We start from the raw sequence: 24,804 nt of genomic DNA on the forward strand, positions 1-24,804 counted from the left end.
ATTTCATTGCAACCGTTCGTGTAAGTTTTGCGCTCGGTCAAAACGGTAATTATTATAAACGTGAGTCGCGGTGTGACGTCGTAGGTGGAGCTATTTAAGCGGACGACGTGAGTGACCTTTCTCGATGGGCCTTATGAGTGTGCGGGAGAAGAGGAATCTCACTGCGAGCAGCCGAGCGGAGACACTCACTGTTCGCCGGTGAGTGCAGGAGCCCCATAAACCTGAGGGTTTGGTGAGCGGAGAGCGCAGTGATGACGACGCACGGAGAGAGAGTCACCTCTTATTCAGTCACAGAAGCGAATGGATCGAAGAGAGTTGATGACACCGAAGGATTCGAACCTCTTGTCGCCCAGCGCTGTTCGTCCGATGCCTGTACCGCGAATCCGATGATGGTGGTGGTGTTGGTGGTGGTAGTGGTGTTGTTGATGGTGAGCGTTCGCGCTTCGGGATAACTCGATCATCGATCGATACTCCCCCCTGACTCCGGTGTCTGGCGCGTACTTCCTCTCCCCCCCCCCTCTTTTTAGCAAGACGGAAGATTTGTTGGAGATATTTGAACTGTGAATCCGTTTTCCTCACCAAAAATGTGCAGATTAAACTGACTAACAGCCCTTTCGATCCCCAGAGCGCCGGTGTCGGTGCTTCGTGCTGCGCGTTTACGTGAACAGCGGCGGAATTCGTGTCCCGTTGCCTTTTGTCAACAGCGAGCACGAGTCACCCCCACTCGCCACCATTGGAGAGAAGAGACACTTTGGGAGATGGGGAGGAGCATCGTGAGGGAGCGGGCACCGACGGGAACGGTTGTTGTGCGGCTGCCAGTGGGTGGAGCCAAAGATGTGGGTGGGGCGAAATGGGGGTTAGTAGGAAGGATTGCTTTTCGCGCAGTTCCACAAAACCACGTGCGCACGTCAGTTCGGCATTTCAATGCGTGACAATTCGGACTGAATTAAGCAATTATTTGTTATAATTACTGAAAACATGAACGGAATGTTCCTCGTTTCAAATCTATTCCATGTGATTATAAAATCTTTATTCAAGCGTTAATGAGTGGTATGGAACGAAAGCAATCACACTGGCACATAATTTACTGTTTGCATTTCGGAATTTTCAATAATTACACGAGATTCAAGATTGTCTGACAAGACGTGGCAGAGATGGTGCATTATATCGAGTCTGGTTCAATTCCAGATCCAGCAATAATCTGTCGGATTGGTTTTTCGCACGCTGCATGTTTAATCGCAAGATGCGCCTTCCCTCGGATGTACGTTAAGCCGGGTGCTCCATCTACTGGCATTGGCTGCCGGATGTTGAAGAGCCCACGGGGTCCTTCGTGAAGAGTAAGCGAGTTATCGTCGGCACCGCACCCTGGAGGAATTCAAAAATCCTGCCCAAATCGCCTTCAGTCGAACCTCAAGCCTGGCCATCTGGATCGTGAACGACTTGGAAGCCAAAAAATATTCCCTGACCGATCCCATAAGAACGTGGGAATGAATGGGGTCGTTAAAGTTGGAGCCGTAGACACGAGGTGCTGGATCTTTGAATGAAATTTGCTTTCACTACAGGTTTAAAGGTAAGGAAGGAGAAGCATCAATTTCCTCAGGATGTCAATACAATGGGAAATTAATATTTAAAGTAACGTGAAACATATATATATATATATATATATATATATATATATATATATATATATATATATATATATATATATATATATATATATATATATATATATATATATATATATATATATATACTGTATATATACTTTCAGAATTCAGGCATTATCTACACTAGTATGTGTGTCCCCTCCATAATCCCAAAAACATGAAACCTCGCAGCCTGAAACTTTGCATGCATTATAAGGAAACTCCAAGGAAGTACACGAGTGAAAATTGGGTTTGGGTTAATTAAAACACCCCAGCCACTTCACTTTTGTTTGGGTCGTAAAGCGCATCTTGGGTTACTTCGCTGGGGTCTGAAGTTGCCATGTTTTTGGCCTGCTCAACCATGACTTCACTTGGAACAAGACACAACGATTTCTGAACAATAAAAAGTTTGTTCATTTTCACTTTCCTCACTCGTATTATCGAATTCCTGATCATCATGCCTACCAATCGCTGGATATTTTGCAATGCTTAGAAACGCCAGGAGACGTCAGCATTCGTGGCTATATTTCATTTCCGCATATGCCATAACCTCGAGAATCTCTTAAAATAAGCTGAATTACAAAATTTCAGCTCCATAATTGAACTTAGCAGCAGTTCCGACTGCCACAAAGTGTTCATTTGTTCAATTTCGACATATTTGATATTTTGAGCATGTCCGTGAGGTGTGTGTTTAATATGATGGTTCGGTGATTTGATGATCGCTTGCCAAGAGAGCCATTTCTTATCAACCATTTTGTTTCAGTGCTTAAGCTACTTGGTGAGTACTCAACAATATTTTCACTGTCATTGAATATTGATCAACATGAACAATGTTCAGGGGCCACTCGCCTGCAAGGGTCTCACGTTTAATACAACACAAAAAAAACAAAAAATAACGTTTCGTTTATAACATGGCAGGATAGCCGAGAGGTACGCATGCTCGCTCTAAGCTGTCTAGCAGGGGTTTGAATCCTGACCCAGCTATAAACCATCATCCAGTGTTTCACAGGCAGGGTGGTACATTAATGTGAATGCCGTTAAACTGGATGTCACTCCTGCTACAATACCCCGCTTCCATCTCTCTCCTTCCCTCCCATCTCTCTTCCTCCCTCCAATCTCTCTCCCTCCCTCCCATCTCTCTCCCTCCCTTCTCTCTCCCTCCCTTCCTTCCATCTCTCTCCCTCCCTTCCATCTCTCTCCCTCCGATCCCTCTCCCCCCCCTCTCTCACCTCTCCCTCTCTCGCTCTCTCCTCCTCTCTCCTCCTCTCTCCCTCTCCTCTATCCTTCCCTTCCCTCCACTCTCTCATCTCTCCCCGATGAGCCAAAAAATCTCTCATCTCTCATCTCTCATTCTTCCCCGAAATTCAAAACAAAACCGTCATTCCTTAACAGTCCACTAAACAAAGGGAGAGCGGTGGAGGAGCAGGGGGAGAGAGGGAGAGCGATGGGAGAGAGAGACCGTGGTGGGAGAGATGAAGAGAGGGGGATTGGGGTGGGAGAGAGGGAGAGATGGGGGGAGAGAGAGGGGAGAGAGAGAGGGTGGGAGAGAGAGAGGGTGGGAGAGAGAGAGGGGGGAGAGAGAGAGGGTGGGAGAGAGAGAGGGGGGAGAGAGAGAGGGTGGGAGAGAGAGAAGGGGGAGAGAGAGATCAGGGTGGGAGAGAGAGAGGGAGAGAGAGAGGGACAACCCAGGTGTAAACTGTCGTCCTGGTGTTTCACAAGCAGGGTGATTCATCAGTGTGTGTGCCATCTCATGGATGGAGATTAAACTGGGCGTCACATCTGCTGGAACTTTCAGCCCCTCTCCGCACCCTCCGCTCCCTCTGCCTCTCTCACCAACCCTTCTTTCTCTGACCCCTCTCCCTCTCTCCGACCCTTCTCCCACTTTCTCCCTCACTCTCCCCCCTCCCCCCCCCACCCTTAGTAGTCCTGTCAGTGAAGTGATGGGTTGTATTTGCTAGTTTGTAATATATAAACCTCTTTATTAGCACAGACTCATTGATGTACATGTTTAGTACGTTCTAGGTGGGGTAGAAAGATGAAATTTTGCATACTGATGTAACTCAAAGCCAATATCCCAGGGGCAAAAAACCCCCAAACCGTCCAAAATTGTCTGTAAATGAAAATATCCACAAATAAGTCAGCCGGTGCAAGCTTTGTCTGCTCACTGCTGGTGGACAACGGAGCTGACATTGGAACTAATTGCTAGGCAATTGTAACAAGCGCTGCTTCTGCCTATTAATTTATAACTTTTGTCATGTTTATGTTAAAAATTATGACAGCTGTAAACTTTTCAGTAAAGAGATTACAATCAAGAATTGTTGATCCACTTGAGTTATTTTTCTGTTTGCAGAATACAACCAAAGAAGACCTAGACTTTATACTTTCTGCTTTATACTTTATACATCTTGTGAGGTAATGTTTTCTGGGATTCTCCAAAGATTAGGAAACGACAAAGAAATTATGAGCAGAGCAATGGATGTCAACCAATGGCTGGAAGAATGGTGTCAGAAGGAAGGTTTTACATTTCGGAAGCAGTGGGAATCATTTGGGGGACAAAGGGAGTGTTTCCAAAATGATGGCCGTATATTCAATGGAAAGGGGGCAGCAAGGCTTGCAGTGGGAATTGAGGAAGGAATAAAAGTTTTTTTCAGGTTAGCGTAGGATAGGCTTTACACCAAAGCTCGACAAAGGAGCAGTCAGGCTTTGCACCAAAGAGGTCAACGATTGCCCGTATCCTTGCTCTTCGGGTCCTCACTGCACACAGACGAGAGTTTCGGCAGGGGTTGCGTGCAGCTTATGTTGATCTCTGTAAAGCGTTTGATTCAGTGAATCAGGATGTCCTCTGGAGGATTCTTGGTCATCGTGGGGTACCACCAAAACTGATCGATCTGATGTCTGAACTCTACTGTGGTACTGAGAGTGCTGTGAGATGTGGTGGTACCATCTCTGACTTATCTCCAGTTGTTACTGGAGTTCGTCAGGGGTGTGCACTGGCCCCCACACTTTTCAGCCCTTGTATGGACTGGATCCTGGGGAGGATGTCGGAGAGATAAATCTGCCGTGCATCGTTTGGGAATGTCAAGATCTCTGACCTTGATTTCACAGATGATGCAGTCATCTTTGCAGAGACTTTAGATATCCTTTTGGAAGGCCCTCGTGGTGCTGAATGAGGAGTCGGCGCCGCAGGGATTACGGGTTTCCTGGGTCAAAACTAAGATCCAGGCTTTCAATGACATCTTGGATGCTACTGTCCTGTCTGTGCCTGTTTGTGTTGAGGACGTTGAGGTCCTGGAGTGATTCACTTACCTTGGCAGTGATATTCATGTCTCTGCTGTCTGTGAGTCAGAGGTCAATAGATGTCTGCGTCGGGCCTGCGGAGCCATGGATTCACTGGATAATGGGGTGTGGCGCTGCCGGTACCTGTGCGGGAGGACGAAAGTCCGAGTCTTGAGGTCATTTGTGCTTCCAGTCTTGCTATATGGATGCGAGACTTGGACTCTGACCAAGGAACTGAGATGGAGACTTAATTCCTTTGCTACCAGGTCTCTTCGGAGAATCCTGGGCTATTGCTGGTTGGACTTTGTGTCCAACGAGCGATTGCTGAGAGAGACTCAAATGAGATTTGTTACCTGCATGGTCCGTGAGCGTCAGCTGCGGCTGTATGGACATGTGGCTCGTTTTCCTAACGCTGATCCTGCTCACCAGATTCTCTCAGCGAGGGAGTATCGTGAGTGGAGGAGGTCAATCGGCCAACCACGTGCCTCGTGGTTGCAGCACGTTGATCGGCATCTCAAGGAGATGGGGATGGTCCAGGCATCTTCCTGGGGGATGGCCAGACGAAGGCCCCTGGAGTCCCGGCGGAAAGTGGACACAGCGATGCGTTGCTCTGACGCATGCTCCCATAACTGACCTGACCTGACCTGAGTGTGGGGAAGGTATTAAGGAAGGAACTGATGATGTAATTGGGATACTAGGCAAGAAAATAGAATTTCAGGAAGGAAAAAGTTAAACTTATTTTATACCAATGCCAGAAGTTTAAATAATAAGATGCAAGAGCTCGAAGCAAAAAAAAAATAGATAGTGAGGAGTACAATATAGTTGCAGCAAGTGAAACATGGTTTAAGGAGGAGAGTAACTGGAGGACAGGATTAGAAGGCTAAAAGGTGTATCAGTGTGATCGGAAGGAAAGAATAGGAGGAGGAGTAGCAATCTGGGTAAAGGAAAGCATTGCATCAAGCGAAAGGGATGACTGTAAGGAAGGAATAAATGTTGTGGATTCTGTGTGGGTAGAGATTAGAAATTGTAAAAACTAAGATTCTGGTAGGATGCTTTGATAAGGCTCTGGGTGGGAAGGAAGAGGAGGAAGGAGGGGTACATGAATAATTCAAAAGGGCATGTGGCAAGGGAAGAGTATTGATTATGGGGGATTTTAACTTGCCAGGGATAGATTGGGTTCAGGAACAAGGAAAGGGCAGAGTGGATGAGGATTTCCTAGTTTTAGTCCAGGATTGCATTTAAACCCAGTTTGTAGATAAGCCCACGAGGGGGAGTACAGTGTTAGACCTCCTTGTGAAGGCCTTGTCACACCTTGACGTTTTAGCCAGCGTATGCCGACGTATGAAAAATTTGGCGAATACGCTGGCACACGTCAAATACGTTATGGGTAAGTTTTGTATACGTTAAGAGCACGCTGAAGCACGCTGGTATATGTCGTAGTACGCCGAGCTCGTTGACAAAATTTTGGGCATGCTCAAAATTTCTCGACGTGCTCGGTGTATGACTCACACGTTCCGCATACGCTGGCCATAAGTTGTAGGCACATTATGCGATCGTTGACACACGTCGACACACGTTACTTGTAAGTTACTCATAAGTCGAAATACGTCGAGGTAATGTCTGGCGTACCCGAAACTTATTTCTAACCTATGAGTAACGTGATTTGAACCTATGTGTAACGTATCTCCAACGCATATTGAAGTATGTAGACGTATTTGACGTCTTCTGGACGACCATAGAACTTACTGAACATGTTTCTAACTTATAGCTACCGTATAATGGCGTATTGGCAGCGTTTAGGGGAATTGGTATATAAAAGTGGGGTTCAAGGCCCTGTCACACCTTGACGTTTTAGCCAGCATATGGCAACATATCAAAATTGATCTAAAACGCTGGCGTATGCTGAACTACTGATGTTTTTTCAGTTTGGGCATATATTAACGAGTTGGACGTATGCATAATGTATTAGTAACGTACACAGAACCTTTCGATAACTTATAGATAACTTATACCAACGAATGCTTAGCGTGTTGTCGGCGTTCACAACTTATGCCCAACAATAGTCTAACTTATGCATAGCGTGGCAGCGTATCGCCGACGATCACGTAGCATAGCCTATTAAAAGGCTGCCGCTCGATGATTCAAATCATAACCGCACTACACATCGAAGTGTCAACCTCACCGTCATGCCGAAAAAAAAGAAAAAAAACAAAAACAAAACATGGAGTCTGGAACACAGACGGGTTCCTCCTGTGAAGCCCATTTTTATATACCAATTCCCCTAAACGCAGCCAATACGTCATTATATGGTAGCTGTAAGTTAGAAACATGTTCAGTAAGTTCTGTGGTTGTCTGGAAGACGTCAAATACGTCTACATACGTCAAAATGCGTTGGAGATACGTTACACATCGGTTCAAATCACGTTACCCATAGGTTAGAAATAAGTTTCGGGTACGCCAGACATTACCTCGACGTGTTTCGACTTATGAGTAACTTACAAGTAACGTGTGTCGACGTGTGTCAACGATCGCATAACGTGCCTACAACTTATGGCCAGCATATGCGGAACGTGTGAGTCATACGCTGGCATATGTCGAAAATTTTTGAGCATGCTTAAAATTAGTCGACGAGCTTGGCGTACTACGACATATGCCAGCATGCTCTTAACGTATGCAAACTTACCCATAACGTATTCGACATGTGCCAGCGTATTTGCCAAATTTTTCATACGTCGGCATACGCTGGCTAAAACATCAAGGTGTGACAGGGCCTTCACAGGAGGAACCCATCAGTGTTCCAGACTCCATGTTGACTAGATGTCCATGTCAGGCTGATGGACAGATGAGGGCAGCGTACAGGTTTTAACCAACTACGTTTCATTGATTTACAAAGGATAAAGACATAAGGGATAAGGCCATAATTTATTATTGTTAATTATTGTTTATGAATTAAATATGAAAAAAAATAACATCAACAAACATCAAGAGTTAGACGGTGATGACGTACGTTTTCTTCGCCATGACTGTGGTGGTGACACTTTGATGTCAAGCGCGGTTATGATTTTAATCGTCGAGCGGCAGCCTATTAATAGGTTACACCACGTGATCGTCGGCGATGCGCTGCCGCGCTATGCATAAGTTAGACTATCGTTGGGCATAAGTTGTGAACGCCGACAACACGCTAAGCATTCGTTGGTATAAGTTATCGAAATGTTCTGTGTACGTTACTAATACGTTATTATACGCCCAAAACTGAAAAAAAAACAACAATAGTTCAGCCTACGCTAGTGTTTTAGATACATTTTGATACGTTGCCATACGCTGGCAAAATCGTCAAGGTGTGACAGGGCCGTAAGGAATGATCACAATGTGGTGGAGGAGGTGGAGGTAGGGGAGCATTTCGGGGCAAGTGACCATAACATTGTGTGTGCATAGACTCTGTTAAGGGTTAGAGTTCAGGATCGTACGGTAAGGCTATTCGATTTCTGGAAGGCAAACCTTGAAGGTAGGAGGAGAGAGTTGGGTGATGTAGATTGGGAGAAGCTGACAATCGGAAACTCAACATCAGAAAAATGGCAGACCTTCAAGGAGCAAATGTGTCGAGTGCAGAGTAAGAACATTCCATTGAGATGAAACAATAGAAGCAGAAAGAGACCAGGGTGGTTGAGCAGCGAAATAAGGAATGCTATTAAGGAGAAAGAGAACACATTTATAAGGTATAAAATAACTGGACTGGAGTTATCTTAATATCACTATTGGAGTAAACAGAGGCAAATTAATAAAATAACTCAGCAAGCCAAAAGAGAGTATGATAAGGACATGGCTAAGAATATTAAACATTACAGCAAGGAATTATATAAGTATATCAGGGGAAAAGAACAGGTAAGGACCAGTGTGGGCTCGTTGAGGAATAGCACCAGGAGAGTGGTTAGTGAGGAAAGTGAGATGGTAGGCTTATTAAACAGGTATTTTTCTTCAACTTTCACACAAGAACAGTCAGGAGAATTGCCAATAGTTGGGAGTATCTACCAAGGAGGCGAGGAAGGGATTTTACAGAAGACCAGGTTGGAGTGGAGGAAGCAAAGGAACAGTGAGATAATCTAAGAGTAGATAATGCTCCGGGCCAGATAAAATTCACCCGAGAGTGTTGAGGAAAGTGGCTGAGCAGGTAAGCGAGATGTTAACGGATATTTTCAAGAGTTCACTGGAGTCAGGACAGTTACCGGAGGAATGGAGAGTAGCAAATGTAACAACATTATTTAAGAAAGGATCCAGAGAAGAATTGGGAAACTATAGACCCGTTAGCTTGACGTCATTTGTGGGGAAGGTGTTGGAGACATTAATTAATGACCGGATGAGGAACCATTTAAATAAATACAAACTAACTTAACATGGGTTTACCAAAGATAGTTCTTGTCAAACAAATCTTTGAGAGTTCTATGAAGCAGTGGCTGATTGGGTGCATGAGGGAAAGGCAGTGGACACAGTATATCTCGACGTTAAAAGGCATTTGATAACGTACCATATCGGAGGTTGTGAGCCAAGTTGAGGGCTTGTGGAGTCTCTGGTCACGTAGCTAATTGGATTACAAAAGGGCTTCATGATACGAAGCAAAGAGTGGCTGTGAGCAGGAGGATATAAATAGTGGGGTACTTCAGGGATCAGTACTCGATCCACAACTATTCATTATTCACATCAATGATTTGGATAGTGGGGTGAAGAGTAGGCTTTCCAAATTTGTAGAGGACACGAAGCTTGGAGATAAGGTGGATAGCAGAGGGGGTGGTGATCAGATTCAGGAAAGTATTGATACTTGCATAGATTGGGCAAAAGATTGGCAGATGCAATTTAACCTGAGCAGGTGTAAGGTGTTGGGGATGGGAAAGAACAATGAAAATAGAGATTACAGGATGTAAGGGGTAATTTTGGAGCGTGTTACACAGGCGAAGGATCTGGGGGTGGTAATAGATACGGGAGGTAAGCAGGCAGCACAATGCCAGGCAGCTATAGGTAAAGCAAATAGGGTTTTATGTGGTATTTGGTGGGGAGTCAATTATAAATCAAAAGAGGTGGTGTTAACATTGTAGAGGAATTTAGTGAGGCCCATATCGAGAATATTGTGTGCAATTTTGGTCACCACAACTCAGGAAGGACATAGTTGCCATCGAGAGGGTTCAGTGCAGGGCTGCTGGATTGATTTCCGGCCTCGCTAGACTTAGCTATGAGGAGTGGCTGAAGGAGACAGGGCTTTATACACTAGAAAGGAGGCGGTTTCGAGGAGATATGATAGAGATGTTTAGGATAATGAAAGGTATCGACAAAACAAGTGCAGATTAATTATTCAACAGAGTAGACAGTGAGTGATAGGACCAGGGGCCATTGCCTGAGAGTAAAGAAGAGGAGAGTTAATGCGGTAGGAAGGCAGGGGACTTTCACTCAAAGAGTAGTAAATGCATGGAACGGTCTCCCTGGAAGACGTGACGAGCTTGGTACATTTGTAATATAAGCAATTTATTACAAGTGAGGATGAAGAAGAGTATATGGCACAATAATCAAAAGTTTTGTTACAAAAGCAACAGGTACAGCAGGAGAAAGCAAAGATTGATGAGGTGCAGCAAAAGAAAATGCATGTCTGTGCAAACAAGGACCAGTGTAGAGTTAACCCTAATCTTAATGTTATACAATCTTAACTTACTCTAAGACAGGTTCCATCAGAATCATACCCGAGGCAATTAGAACGCAAGAGAGATGAGAAAAGATGAGGTGTTTGCGACTTCTTTGATACCCGGCATGACTGATGGGCCCACACTTCCCAGTCGCTTGGGATGCGGAGGAGTGAGAAAAAATGAGCGTTCACGGTGCGTGATTTGTGGAGGTGCAGTTTCATGTGGTGAGGTGAAGTGATGTGTGAAGAGGAAAATGTAAATGCGTGGGTCAGGGAGATGTTTGGAAATTAAGCAAATAATGTGTAACAAGATAGACTTAACGTTAGTGTAAGAAGTCTGCATGTGTAAATGCTAATAGGGTAAACTGCACCATGTCTCATGCCTGGCTCTCCGGTGGATTCAGCTCCGCTCCCCCACCTCAAGCCCCGCTAATTCCATTCCCTCGTGGGGAAGGAGTTGGGGAGTCGGCACAGGCAGACTCTGAGCATTTCCCCATGCCCCCATTGGCGCACAGATGCTGACCACGGCTTTTGTCCTGCCCATCCGAGGATCTGGCACTGGACATGGCCTCATTTGCTCTGCACATTGCCATGCGACGGAGCTCTGAGAATAACGTGGGACGGGGTACTTTATCACGCGCCCCGGCCATGAGCATGCTTCCTCATCCCCGCTGGTCCCAAAAGGCAGTGGTGGTTGTTAATGGTGATTGTGGTTGAACGATGGCAGCAGTGGTATTGCATAGTGAGTGTTGTGTGGAGAGTTTGTGATGATCATGGCGGTCATTGAGATTGTGGCATTGATGGTGAGTGTTGCCGAGTTTGAGCTGTGTTCCGATGATGTGGGGATTCTTTGTAAGGCGCTATGGTGGTTGGAGAATTGTTGTAGCGTTGTGGTTCGAGTCTGAAGAAGGTTGAAGTGAAGTGTCCGTTGGGTAATGGCACGAGCTTTGAATGCAAAATGGCGCGTGTATGCTAATGAGTTGCCTGTTGCCGCGGTCTGCATGCTTGTGTGATAGAGAGGTTGTGTGGGCGAAGTAAAGTAAGGAAAATATGGGAATAAAGACCTGCCTTAAAGACCACACAATGCATATGATCCATAAACCCACTAGATATAAGGGAAGGGCTATCGAAAACGAATACTCATGAAATAACTGTCTCAGGAACGCAATATGTTGTGTGCCATTGCTTCGGGGGAGTGTCGGCTTTGAGAATAAATGTCTGTGTCACTCAGTCCGTCTCCTCCATCACTCCAAAACCATGAAACTTAGCAGCCCCAAACTTTTGCATGCATACCAAGGGAAATCCAAGGTCGTGTATGAGTGAAAATTTGGTGTTTGGTTAATTTAAACACTCCTTTTGAAGATAATTAACAGCTTTATTTAATTATCATTTATCAAGGAGGCATTATCCTTGGTCAGCTCGCTGCCCATCACTGGGGTTTTAATTCGCCATTGTTTTGGCATACTCAACAATGCCTTGACTTGGAACAGGCGAAAACGGTTTCTCAGCGATAGTTATTTTTCACTTTCCTCACATATCATTGAATGCCTGCCATTCAAATGAATTGCAATGCCAATAAACACCTGGAGATGCTCGTTGCCAGCATCCATGGCTTTATTTCATTTATGCCCATGCCATAACCTCTAGAATCTCTTAATCTGAGCCAAATTTCAAAACGTAAACTCAGGAATTTAACTTATCAGCAGTTCTGACTGGTGAAAAAGTGTTCGTTTGTCCCATTCGGACATTGCTTGACATTCCGGGCATCTCCTTGTGTATGGTGTTTACACGACTAATTGGTGATCGCAAATCGCTTACTTAGCCAGCCATTCCTCATCAACCATTTTGCTGGAGTGCATGCTTGGGTGCTTAAGCCACTTGGCGAACACTATCCAAGCTGCTTGGTTGTTCGTTTCCTTGCATGGCCAAAGTATTCGTACTGTCACTGAATATATCGATCGACTTGAACAAAGTACAGGACCTATTCGCCTGTGTTTGGCCATGCCTTATCATGTGGTGCCCCAGGTGGAGGCTCGATTGCTGAAAATGTGAAATTTTATTTCAACGTTTCCCCTTTTTGTATGATCTTCTTTCATTATACGACCCATCACTTTGACATAGATCAATACATTAAAAAAAAAATGAACGTTTCGTTTTTAAAAGTTTCTTCAACCGTTTTGTTTGAGTCCTTGCTTGAGTGCTTCAGCCACTTGGCGACTACAAACTTCCATGGTGATACCGTGGCTCTGCTCTCTGTGTAGACATCTTCAGAGTTAGGAAAGCAAAATAAATTAGATGATTACAATGAGTAAAAAAAAACCTTTTCATTTGTTACAAAGCAATGAATCACCACATCACGGCAAGATTGCCGAGAGGTATGCATGCTCGATCAAAGCTGTCTAGCCTGGGTTCGAATGCCGACCCAGTTACAAACTGTCATCCCAGTTTCACAGGCAGGGTGATTCATCAATGTGTGTGCCATCTCTCAAATGGACATTAAACTGGGAATTGAATCTGCTGGAATCTCGGAATCTCCTCTCTCTCTCTCTCTCTCTCTCTCTCTCTCTCTCTCTCTCTCTCTCTCTCTCTCTCTCTCTCTCTCTCTTTCTCTTTCTCTTTCTCTTTCTCTCTTTCTCTCTTTCTCTCTTTCTCTTTCTCTTTCTCTTTCTCTCTTTCTCTCTTTCTCTTTCTCTTTCTCTTTCTCTTTCTCTTTCTCTTTCTCTCTTTCTCTCTTTCTTTCTTTCTCTCTCTCTCTTTCTCTCTTTCTCTTTCTCTCTTTCTCTCTTTCTCTTTCTCTTTCTCTTTCTCTTTCTCTTTCTCTTTCTCTTTCTCTTTCTCTTTCTCTTTCTCTTTCTCTCTTTCTCTCTTTCTCTCTTTCTCTCTTTCTCTCTTTCTCTCTTTCTCACTATTTCCCCAGAGTGTAACAGGTACGAATGATATTCGGACCATAGGGTTGCAAAAGTCTCTGCTTGGGGAAGTCTGCATGCATGCAGGCCTTTGCCAGTTAGATAGTGTGGGTGTTTTTAGATCCTTATGGAGGATCTCTAATTCTTACTCACGTTGTTGTTCTTGTGCACTTTTTTGTTTCACAGTCAACAGTTTTCATCGAAACTTCCTTAAACTTGGCGTATATATGTAAAAATATCCTGCGCAGACTGTAACGATCTCCGATTTTGAAAATTCCTCCTAGAAAAAAAAAAGTTATGACGTCAAAATATCTCCGCTAATGGAATCACCTAAAAAATTATCTTTGAAACTAGGCAAGCTTTTTGAATTCTGTTTGCGGGAATTGAACAGGGCATCAGCGCAGATGAATTACTGAACATACGATACATCACTATGACGTCATATCAATTTTTATGACGTCATTCCTATTTTTTGACATTTTTTGTTTTTTGTTAACCTCCGCCATCGAAGATGGACGGAGGTTACTGTTTTCACCCCTGTCTGTTTGTTTGTTTGTGAACAGTATTACGGAAAAACTCCTGGACGGATTTCGACGAAACTTGGTGGGGGGATTTGGTATGTTCCAAGGATCATGCCATTAGATTTTGGACTTGGTCCAAAGTCCAATATGGCCGCTATGGCGGCCATTTTGAAAAAATATTTGAATTTTTGTTTTTGCATTTCTACATGTTTTAAGTGATTTCCAACCCCAAAAAATAAATTTGTGAGAGAAAAAAAAACCCAGAAAATTTTGCAACTTTTTTTCAAAAAAATTTCGATTTTATTTAAAAAATATTTGAATTTTTTTTGCATTTCTACATGTTTTAAGTGTTTTCCACCCTCCCCCCCAAAAAAAACTTTGTTAGAGAAAAAAAACAACAAATTTTGCACCTTTTTTTTTTCAAAAAAATTAAGATTTTTTTTTGGCATTTCTACATGCGCGTCGATCTGGTTTAGTTTATTCAATTGTGGTTCAGTTGAGTCTGATCCGTTTTGACCTACAATGAATAGGATATCAGGTTCACTTAACTGACAGCAGTATTGGCGGCGGAGGTTTTGCACTCTACCGAGTGCTCCCCCTCTAGTTTCATTTGTTTCACAGCCTACAGTTTTCATCGAAACTTCCTGAAACTTGGCATATATATGTAAACAAACCCTGCACAGACAGTAACCATCTCCGATTTTGAAAATTCCTCTGACAAAAAAGGAGTTATGACGTCAAAATATCTCCGCTAATGGAAATCGCCTAAAAAATTATCTCAAACTAGGCAAGCTTTTTGAATTCTGTTTGTGGGAATCAAACAGGGCATTAGCAGAGATTAATTACTGCACATATGATACATCACTATGACGTCATATCAATTTTTATGACTTCATTCCTATTTTTTGACATTTTTTGTTTCACAACCCAGAGTTTTCATCAGATCTTCGTGAAACTTGCCATGTATATGCAGAAAGTGCACGCGCAGGCAGTAACCATCTCCGATTTTGGAAATTCTTCCTCGAAAAAAAGTTGCCGTTGTAATATCGCCGCTAATCGAAATCGCCTATACCATTATCTCCGAAACTAGGCAAGCTGTTTGAATTTTGTTTGTGGGAATCAAGCCGGGCATTAGCACAGATAATTTATCGCAAACCTGATACATCACAATGACGTCAAATTCGTTTTTCTGACGTCATCATTAAGAGGATGAGGATCTTAGCTCATTCGAGCCTATTTTATTTTCTTCTTATATACAATGTTAAGGCTGGTATAAGAGCAAACACGTGGAACATACAACAAGGGGAGAAGGAGACAATAGGGATGGGAGAGGGAAGCAGAAAACAGCAGGGAATAGACACAAGAGGAGATCTGTGGAATGGGATGGGGTACACGGGGTATACAAGATGGACACTGCAGGGACTTTCAGGAAGGAAAGCAGGGAATTTGAAGGTGAGTTTGAGGTGGATTCACAGGGGTAAAAAATATTGTGGTTTTGGATGGGGGAAGATAAGAGATGGTGGTGAACAGCTGTTTTCAAGACCTGGAGCAAAGAGTGGGCTTGAAGAGTGTGTGGGAGTTTGTTCCAAATGCGGGGAAAAAGAGGAATGAAAGAATGAAGGTGGGCAGTGATTATTGATTTTGGTAGTTTTACCAGAAGGGGTTTGCTGGTTGACTTTGAGCGCCCTGCGGGAATATGGGCGGGACAGATAGCAGACAGAGAAAGGTGGGGGGGGGAGTGAAGCCGGAGAGGAGACAGTAAAAGAGAGAAAGCCCACCGACCTGCCTGCGGTGAGAGAGTGAGACTCAGCCTCACCGTGGGAGATACCAATGATCTTAAATGCCTTCGTTTCCACAGCGTGAAGCCGAGAAAGGTGAGAGGAGGGAGCACCAGCCCAGAGGGGAGAGCAGTACTCCATCAATTTGCGGATGAAAGCTTTTTATGTGGTCAGGAGCTCAGGTGTGCCAAGGAAGGACTTTGCACGATGGAGGATGCCCAATCGGAGCCTGGCTTTGGAGGTCAGCTTGGAAATGTGGCTTTCCCTGGAAAGATCATGGCAGATAGTGAGACCCAGGAGTTTCGATGAAACGACTTCTTCAAGAGGATTGTTGTGAAAGTAGATGGGCTGGTGGGGGGGGGGTGTTTTAAATTGTCCCTCATGGTTTTATGTAGAACCTGGCAGTCAAAAAGCAAATGTTGCTGTTTGGGTGCATTTCATCACCCTTCCCTTCCCCTCATGCCACCTTCCATTCCTCTCATGCCACCTTCCTTTCCGCTCACTCTGCCTTCCCTTACCCTCCCCATCACACAACCTTCCCCTCTACCCATTCTGCCCTTCCCTCACGCCACCTTGCCTTCCCCTCACGCCACCTTCCCTTCAACTCACTCCACCTTGCCTTCCCCTCATGCCGCCTTGCCCTCCCCCATGCTGCCTTCCCCTCCCCCATGCTGCCTTCCCCTCCCCTCATGCCACCTTCCCTTCCCCTCACACTTTCTTCCCATCACCCCACACGCCACCTTCCCTTCACCCCACACGCCACCTTCCCTTCACCCCACACGCCACCTTCCCTTCCTCTCATGCCACCTTCCCTTCCTCTCATGCCACCTTCCCATCCCCTCACTCCACCTTCCCTTCCCCTCATGCTGCCTTCCCTCCCCCCATGTTGCCTTTCCCTCCCCACATGATGCCTTCCCTTCCCCTCATGCCACCTTCCCTTCCCCTCATGCTGTCTTCCCTTCCCCCACACTGCCTTCCCTTCCCCACGTGTCACCTTCCCTTCCTCTCATGCTGCCTTCCCTTCCCCTCACTCCACCTTCCCTGCCTCTCATACTGCCTTGCCCTCCCCCCTGCTGCCATCCCCCTACCCCCACCCCCCATGTTGCCTCCCTCCCCCTCCCCCATGCCGCCTTCCACTCCCCTCATGCCACCTTCCCCTCCTCTCACTCCAACTTCCCCTCCCACCATGTCACCTTCCCTTCCCCTCACGCCACCTTCCCTTCCCCTCACGCCACCTTCCCTTCCCCTCACGCCACCTTCCCTTCCCCTCACGCCACCTTCCCTTCCCCTCACGCCACCTTCCCTTCCCCTCACGCCACCTTCCCTTCCCCTCACGCCACCTTCCCTTCCCCTCACACCACCTTCCCTTCCCCTCACGCCACCTTCCCTTCTCCTCACACCACCTTCCCTACCCATCCCCCTCCCCTCATGCTTACTTCCTCCCAAACTCCCTCCCACTCCCCATTTACCTCCTTTCTCACGCCACCTTACACACACACACACACACACACACACACACACACACACATTGCTGGGATTATAGATAGATGGCAAACTAACGTTTGCATCATAGTGTGTATGAGGAACTCACTCCAAAGAATGGGGTCATAGTTTGTCTACCGGATGGAGTCGGTGTTGATGATGTCATAATGGGTTTCAGAGAGCTCATTGGGCTCAAAAACATTCTCGCAGCGTCGAGGACGAATCAACGTGTTGTGCTAATTTTGTCCGAAGAGTGATACGTTGCTCAGACAGTCGAAACCGGCTTGTCTATCCTGCCGGATGATTTTGTTTCTGTAAGTCCTTTGGACACACCTGCTGTTAAAATTATTATATCAAATATTCCACCTTTATTTAAGTGCGAGGAGATTATCTCTGCTTTAAGTAATTTTGTGACGGTTGTATCACGGATTTCCATGATCCCATTATGTTTGCGTTCTGGCATTTCGGTTCGACACATTATGTCGTTCTGACGCCACTGTTATATTGTTTTGAAGAATGGTGCATGGTCACTTAGGCCTAAGTCACATTTGCTCTACGGCGAGGATACGGCGGCCGTACGCCCTCTGAATTGACAGAAATGTGCGGCGGTCGCAGAGTTTCTGAAGTGGCTTCAGGGTGGCCTTACGCCGCATGGTTATATTTTACAGGTCGTAGGGGTTGCCATGGAATTATAACGCGGAGTTATAACTTTTTTTTATTTCTACGTTTGCCGTAGCAATTCGACAAGCCGAAACAAAAGAACTGATAAAAAAATAAAAACACACTCATTACCGTCCGTCTGGCCGCACGTTCGCCTTAGGGCCCCCCTGCGGTTGCCTTGCGGGCACCTTGAGGCTACCTTGAAAATTATATGGCTGCCGCAGGAACGCCCTAAGGTCACCGTGCGTCATCAAATCAAAGACCGTATGGCACCCCCACGTTTACGGTCTCCACAATTTATAAATATGCCATGCGGATCCCCAAAAAATAAAAACATATGTGACTGCTACATTGTGTGACTGTGGAAATACTGCGGCCACCCTATAATTGCGAGTGGCCGTAGATTTTGTAGACCCCACGGCCGCCGTGGCAATTGTGACTTAGGCCTTAGTACTGCTGTGACTCTCAAATATGAAGATCACAGCTACCAAGTTTATATCGCCACTGAGGTAATGACGTGCTCTATTTGTGGCGAGCATGGACATTTAAAGAATGTGTCCGAAACCAAACATTCCTCGTGGTGAGTCTCAACATGTGGAACCTAATGAGGAATCTCAACGCCATAAGCCCAGAACAAGCACTAATGATGCACTGAGAGCTGCAGAACCCAAGCCAAGCAGTAGTGGAACATCTCGAGCGATGGATCACTTGGATACTTCCTTCAAGTTCTTCTTCGGACTGGAAGTTCGGAAAAAAACAAGTCAGCAGATAGCCTCACTAAAGACGAAGGAAGGAAGAATAACACACTGCCAAAAAGACAGAGTTTCACTCAAGGATTACTTCTCTGAACTCTACCAAGCCAAGAGCACTAATGATGAGATTGTGGAATCCCTGACTTCTTCCCTACCCACCTTATCAGAATCCGTACGTCTACAACGAGACAAGGAAATAACTTTGGAGGAACTTCAGGCTGCCTTACATACTTTACCAACAGGCAAAGCCTCCAGACTAGATGGAATGCCTGTCGAACTTTATAAAACGTTGTGGGACCTTATGGGACCAGAGTTACATGAAGTTCTGATTAACAGTCTACGATTGAATCTGTTGCCATTAAGCTGTCGCAGGGCTGTACTCGCCCTTGTCCCCCAAAAGGTGACCTTCACCAACCGTGCAACTGGCGTCCTATATCATTGCTTTGCACGGATTATAAAATTTTTTCAAAGGCTCTTACCAACCGGCTCAGACCCGTGATTGGGGAAATTATATACCCTGATCAATCCTATTGTGTTCCAAAAAGAACAATACACGACAATATTTTTATTGTGCAAGACATGATTGATATCTGCACTCTTGAGGAAAAAAATGTTGGTTTGGTTTTTCTGGACCAGGAAAAAGCCTTTGACACTGTTGATCACTTCTATCTTTTTTCTGTTTTACGAGGGTTTGATTTTTGGGGAAACTTTTATCTCTTACATACACCTCCTGTATAACAACATTTTTAGTGTACTTAAAGTTAATATTTTATGTCAGCCTTTCCCAGGGAGTAGAGGCATTCGTCAGGGCTGCCCATTGTCCGGCCTTCTCTATTCCCTAGTAATCGAGCCTTTGCTCATTCGGTTGCGCATACATCTTCATGGTTTTCTTCCCCAACCAATGGCGAACCCAGTTAAAGTAGTTGCCTATGCGGATGATCTTTGTGTGGTTATCCATTCGGATGAGGATGTCTCTGCCTTGGTCCACTGTGCCCATGAATTCAGTTTGGCAAGCTCCACCAAAATAAACTAGAAAAAGAGCAAAGTTCTCTATCTTGGTCCGCAAAACGGCGCCACTCTTCCGACCCTGCCCAAGCAACTTGAATGGGAATGGGATGGAATTTTTTTATCTTGATGTATTCCTTGACACTCAAAATTTCGTTTTAAAAAACTGGGAATTTTTAATAAATAAAACTGAGAGACGGTGACTAAAATGGAAGGGACTACTTAGTCAGATCTCATATCGGGGGCGAACCCTTGTTATTAATAACCTTGTGGAGTCAAAGCTTGGCATATTTTTACGGCACTACAATCCCCAGATTTCATTCTTAAAAAACTACAATCCATTTTTATTGACTTCTTTTGGGGGCGGGGGGGGGGGGGTTAGCACTGGCTCTGGCCCGGTGTGCTAAGCCTGCCTATTGCCGAAGGAGGACAGGGGCTGGTTGCCGTTACCAGCAAAGTGATGGCTTTTCGCCTCCTTTCGTTGCGCAGGCTGTTATACACGGATGTTTGTTGGAAAGCCTTCACTCACTGCCTGCTTCGGCAGGCAGGGAAACTTGGCTATGATCAGGAACTCTCTCATGGACACCAAGAAAGTTGACATCACATCAGTGCCCCTGTTCTATAGAAGCATGCTGGAGGCATGGCAGGCAGTCACCATCCGCCGTGATGAGAGCAGATATTCTCTCAAAATGTTTTTAAATGAGCCCATTTTTCTAAACCCTCTTTTTAAAGGGGTTTGTGGTGATCGCAATTTTATGCAAAATTTTATTGATGCTGGATACACCAAGGTTAAACATTTTCGAACTCCTTTTCCTTATAAATGGAAGCCAGCTGCCGAGGTCGCTGTGGCCACTGGGATTCGGTCCATTCGAGTCATTGGGAGAATTTTCTCTGTAGTTCTACGCTTTTTCAAGCAGTCTGGGTTAAATGGACTCCACAGCTGGACTCCACACCTTCGCTCGAACACCCCTTTCCATCACTTTTACTTCACTTTCAAGGTTTTATCCCTTTTAACTCAATGGAAAAATGTACTGTTTATTTTTTGTGTGTTAAAGCCCTTGTTCCTGAGAGACCTGCACAACCACAAGCACACTGGAAGAGGATGCTCCGGGTTACTCCATCCACTGCAATCCAATGGCTTGTTATGTATAAGGCGCCCATTGCCAAGCACCCTGGAGACTTGCAGTGGCGGCTGACGCACTACATTTTACCCTCAAAAGTTTTGTCTCGCTGCATATGCTCTAGTAACACAGAATTGTGTCCTTTCTGTGGTGTTACTGAAAATATTTTCCACATTTTTATTGAGTGCCCAAGGCTGGCCCCCCTTTTTATGATCTTATTACATGTACTCCGAGGGCTCAACGTTGTTTTTACACATTGTGTTTTTATCTTCGGTTTTAGTTCGAGGCCACTAACAAATCTTTTAGCAAATCATTTGTCTTCTGAGGCTAAACTCGCTCTATACCTGTCAAGGAAGCATAGAATGTAAAATACCGGCAATCCTGATGACGATGGAGTTCATCTTTTTAAAGCCTTTGTCACATCACGTTTGCACTTTGAATTTCAACTTAGTGATTTTACGTTGTTTTCACAGAAGTGGTGTGTGAAGGAATCATTATGGAAACTTGTTGATGCTGTCCTGAGAGTTAATTTATGATTTTGCCTTTGGTTTATGATATATATATATATATATATATATATATATATATATATATATATATATATATATATATATCTCTCTCTCTGTCTCTCGCTATTTGTCTCTCTGTCTCTCTGTCTCTCTTTCTTTCTCTCTCTCTCTCTCATTCTCTCTCTCGCTATTTCTCTTTCTTTCTCTCTCTGTTTCTCTTTCTCTCGCTCTCTTTCTCTTTCTCTTTCTCTCTCTTTCCCTTTCTTTATCTCTCACTCTCTCTCACTCTCTCTCACTCTCTCTCTCTCCCCTCCCTTTCTCCCCCAGGTCAGGTCAGGAAAGGGATCATACACCAGAGCAGCGTGTCACTGGATCCACTTTCCACCGGTACTCCAGAGGCCTCCGTCTGGCCATGCCCCAGGAAGATGCCTATCCTATCCCCATCTCCTTGAGATGCTGATCAACGTCCTACAACACGAGGCATGTGGTCAGCCCATTGGCCTCCTCCACTCATAAGGCTCCCTTGCTGAGAGAATCTAGTGAGCAGGATCAGAGTCAGTAAAACGAGCCACATCTCCAAACAGCCGCAGCTGATGCTCAGGGACTATCCAGGTAACAAATCTCATTTGAGTCTCTCTCAGCAAACACAAGTTGGACACAGAGTCCAACCAGCGATGGCCAAGGATTCTCCAAAGAGACCTGCTACCAAAGGAATTTGTGATGATTGTTATGTTGCATCTGCGTGTGCATGGACAGACCTGGTGCGCAATGGTTGGATTAAAAGCTTGTTGGACAATGGTGGCGTTCTGGTAACCCGTGTTTCTTTTTGCCTCTTGACACGCATTTCGGTTCAAGGAGAACTGAACATCTGGCGACGAGGATAAACTATTTTGCCTTGGAAACTGCCTTGTTCTCTCTTCCTGAAGTCATGGCCACATTTGGGATGATTGGAGAGCTTAAAGACGAAGAGGAAGAGTGGTCGCTGGATGTGGAGCGTATGCAGCACTAATTCGCATCGAACGAGTACGAGCCCTGAATATAGCTCCGTCAAGGGAATTGGCGGAAAAGAATGCATTGGATCTCCGTGAACATACCGGAGTAGTGTGGGATCATGGAGCGGTAAACAAGATGACTAGTTTGAATAGCCGCCAGACCCCCCAGGCTTTATCTTTTGAAGAGGGGTCCGCAGTAAAATGTGATCGCTGTGGATGGATGGCTCATAATCAAACTAGTGAGTGTTCAGCTAGAAATGTGGACTGCTATGTATGTGGCAAGAAGGGTCACTTTGCAAGTGTCTGTCGTTCGAAACCCAAAACCCAAAGCATTTCTCGGAGCAAGAACAGCTCTCCACAGGAAACGAGCAAAAGGTCTCAATACAAGACACATATCAGTTAGAGGAGCAAAATGAGGAGACGTTCAGTCTTTTTCATAAATTGAGCAACCAAGCAAAATCCAAACCACTGGTTGAGAGGTTGGAGGTACAATGCAGAGAAGTATAGATGCAAATAGATACGGGATCTTCAGTGTCACTGATTAGTGAGGCTATGTTCCAGGAGAAGTGGAGGGCAGACAACCCAAACAGACCCACAATCTGCCCCAGTCAGAGCAATACTACGTACATATACTGGTGAACCTGTGGATATTGTGAGAGAATGCAAAGTCACTGTAAGGTATGGCTGCCCTATCAGTCACAAAGTCACATGTCTCATAACTGCCCTATCAGTTCCAGTCATGCACTGAAATCCCCCAACACTAGAAGAGTCTCTCACTTGGGGCAAGGATCAACCACAGACTCGAGCGTGGCATGGAATTCGTCCTTCATGGTGACATCACCCAAGGAGTGACGTATCCTTAGTCACATAATACGCTCGTTGACTGGTGTTACCTCAATTATCATTGGAGTCAGCCTATTTGGCACAGCTACAGCCACTCCTTGGGCAAGGTATCCATTAGAGTGACCAGACCAATCAAAATGAAGACCAATTACTGCACTGTAGTCCCAAGAAGAAAGCCAGACATAACAACACACACACACACACACACACACACACACACACACACACACACACACACACACACACACACACACACACACACACACACACACACACACACACGGATATATTATGCACAGGGAAGTACTTACAAAAGATTTTTTTTTGAAGTTATTACCTTAACTTACAAGCAATTGACCGATTTCCCAACTGCCCGGATCATCAGCTGGGCACCGTTTTTCATCGAGGTTTCGATCCTTTCAGCCCAGAACCTCTCCAAACGGTGGATCTACAACCCCGGTCACAGGTCCACATCATATCAGTAGATTACTCCACATCAATGAACCTACAACTCAAAGTTATGTCCAGTCAGTAAACACAGCAATACAGTTTCCTTGTTCAAACATATTTAACTAATATTTTCATCGAAATTATTACTACATCTCACTATCTTTAATCATACACCAATTATATATGTTAAGTAACAAAACCTTCCCTTGTCGACATGTCCATTACACAGCACCTCCATCTTCCCATAGACTCAAACTGTCATTCAAATATCCAAACTGTAATGATCAACCGATTTTAACATGCTGCACTGCATATCCAGCAACCACCAATAAATTATATTAATGCTTATATATAATGTATTTCATAAAAAATATTTATTTGTTGTATATTCATCTGAATACCTCCATTATCTAGTAACATCTGCAAATATATATATATATATATATATATATATATATATATATATATATATATATATATATATATATATATATATATATATATATATATATATATATATATATATATATATATATATATATACAGTTACAGATCTGGAAACCATACAGTATGCATTCAACATACAGATGTCCCAAAAGTCAGTTGTGTCGTTAAGTATGTGTGTAGTCAGATCCCCTTCCTTTTGTTGAGTGGGAGAATCAAAGGCGTGCGTTGCGATTTATTTTAGTTAGGTTATTACATCTAACAACCATCCCATCTGCATGACCCCCACGGCCTATCACAATCCACCACCAACCAGCTGCCTTTTCGCACCCTGACGTGCCAAGGCAAGATCTCGCGGTTCCGGTTTCTCGGCTTCCACAAACGTTGTAACTCCTGCATGATGACCTTTGCAACATTGATATTGTTGCTCGACAAGTTTGAACCTGTGTGGAAGAGTGGGAGGGGTTTCCCGGCAGGGGCCGAAACCCTGCCCAGAAAGGGCGAACCCATAGGAACCTGTCCAATCAGGGTGGGGAGTGACGTCTGTTATTGCGAGCCCCACCCCGTTGAGGAAGGTCCATAAATTCCCGAGCACTCTCTGAGGCAGGTTGTTGTTACAAAGGTTGTTCTGAAGTTTTCGACAGGGTTGTGGTGGTTGAGAGTCGAGTGAGGAAGAAGGGTCTTGGAGGAAGTTCTCCACGGGTTTCTGACAATGTTTTGGATATGGCTCTGATGGTTGTTGTTGAGCGTGCAG

General features: G+C 44.8%; 1 long non-coding RNA gene across 1 annotated transcript; it reads left to right on the plus strand.

The window, feature by feature from the left end:
• The first annotated feature begins 113 nt into the window (after positions 1-113).
• LOC147022194 (uncharacterized) lies at positions 114-22,119 on the plus strand. Its single transcript, XR_015061108.1, has 2 exons — positions 114-428; positions 21,649-22,119. It is a non-coding gene; the product is annotated as an uncharacterized LOC147022194 (long non-coding RNA).
• Positions 22,120-24,804: the final 2,685 nt, after the last annotated feature.

This window comes from Eptatretus burgeri, chromosome 8 (genome assembly GCF_056783735.1).
Source record: "Eptatretus burgeri isolate ZD-2024b chromosome 8, Ebu_testis_v1, whole genome shotgun sequence".
NCBI lineage: Eukaryota > Metazoa > Chordata > Myxini > Myxiniformes > Myxinidae > Eptatretus > Eptatretus burgeri.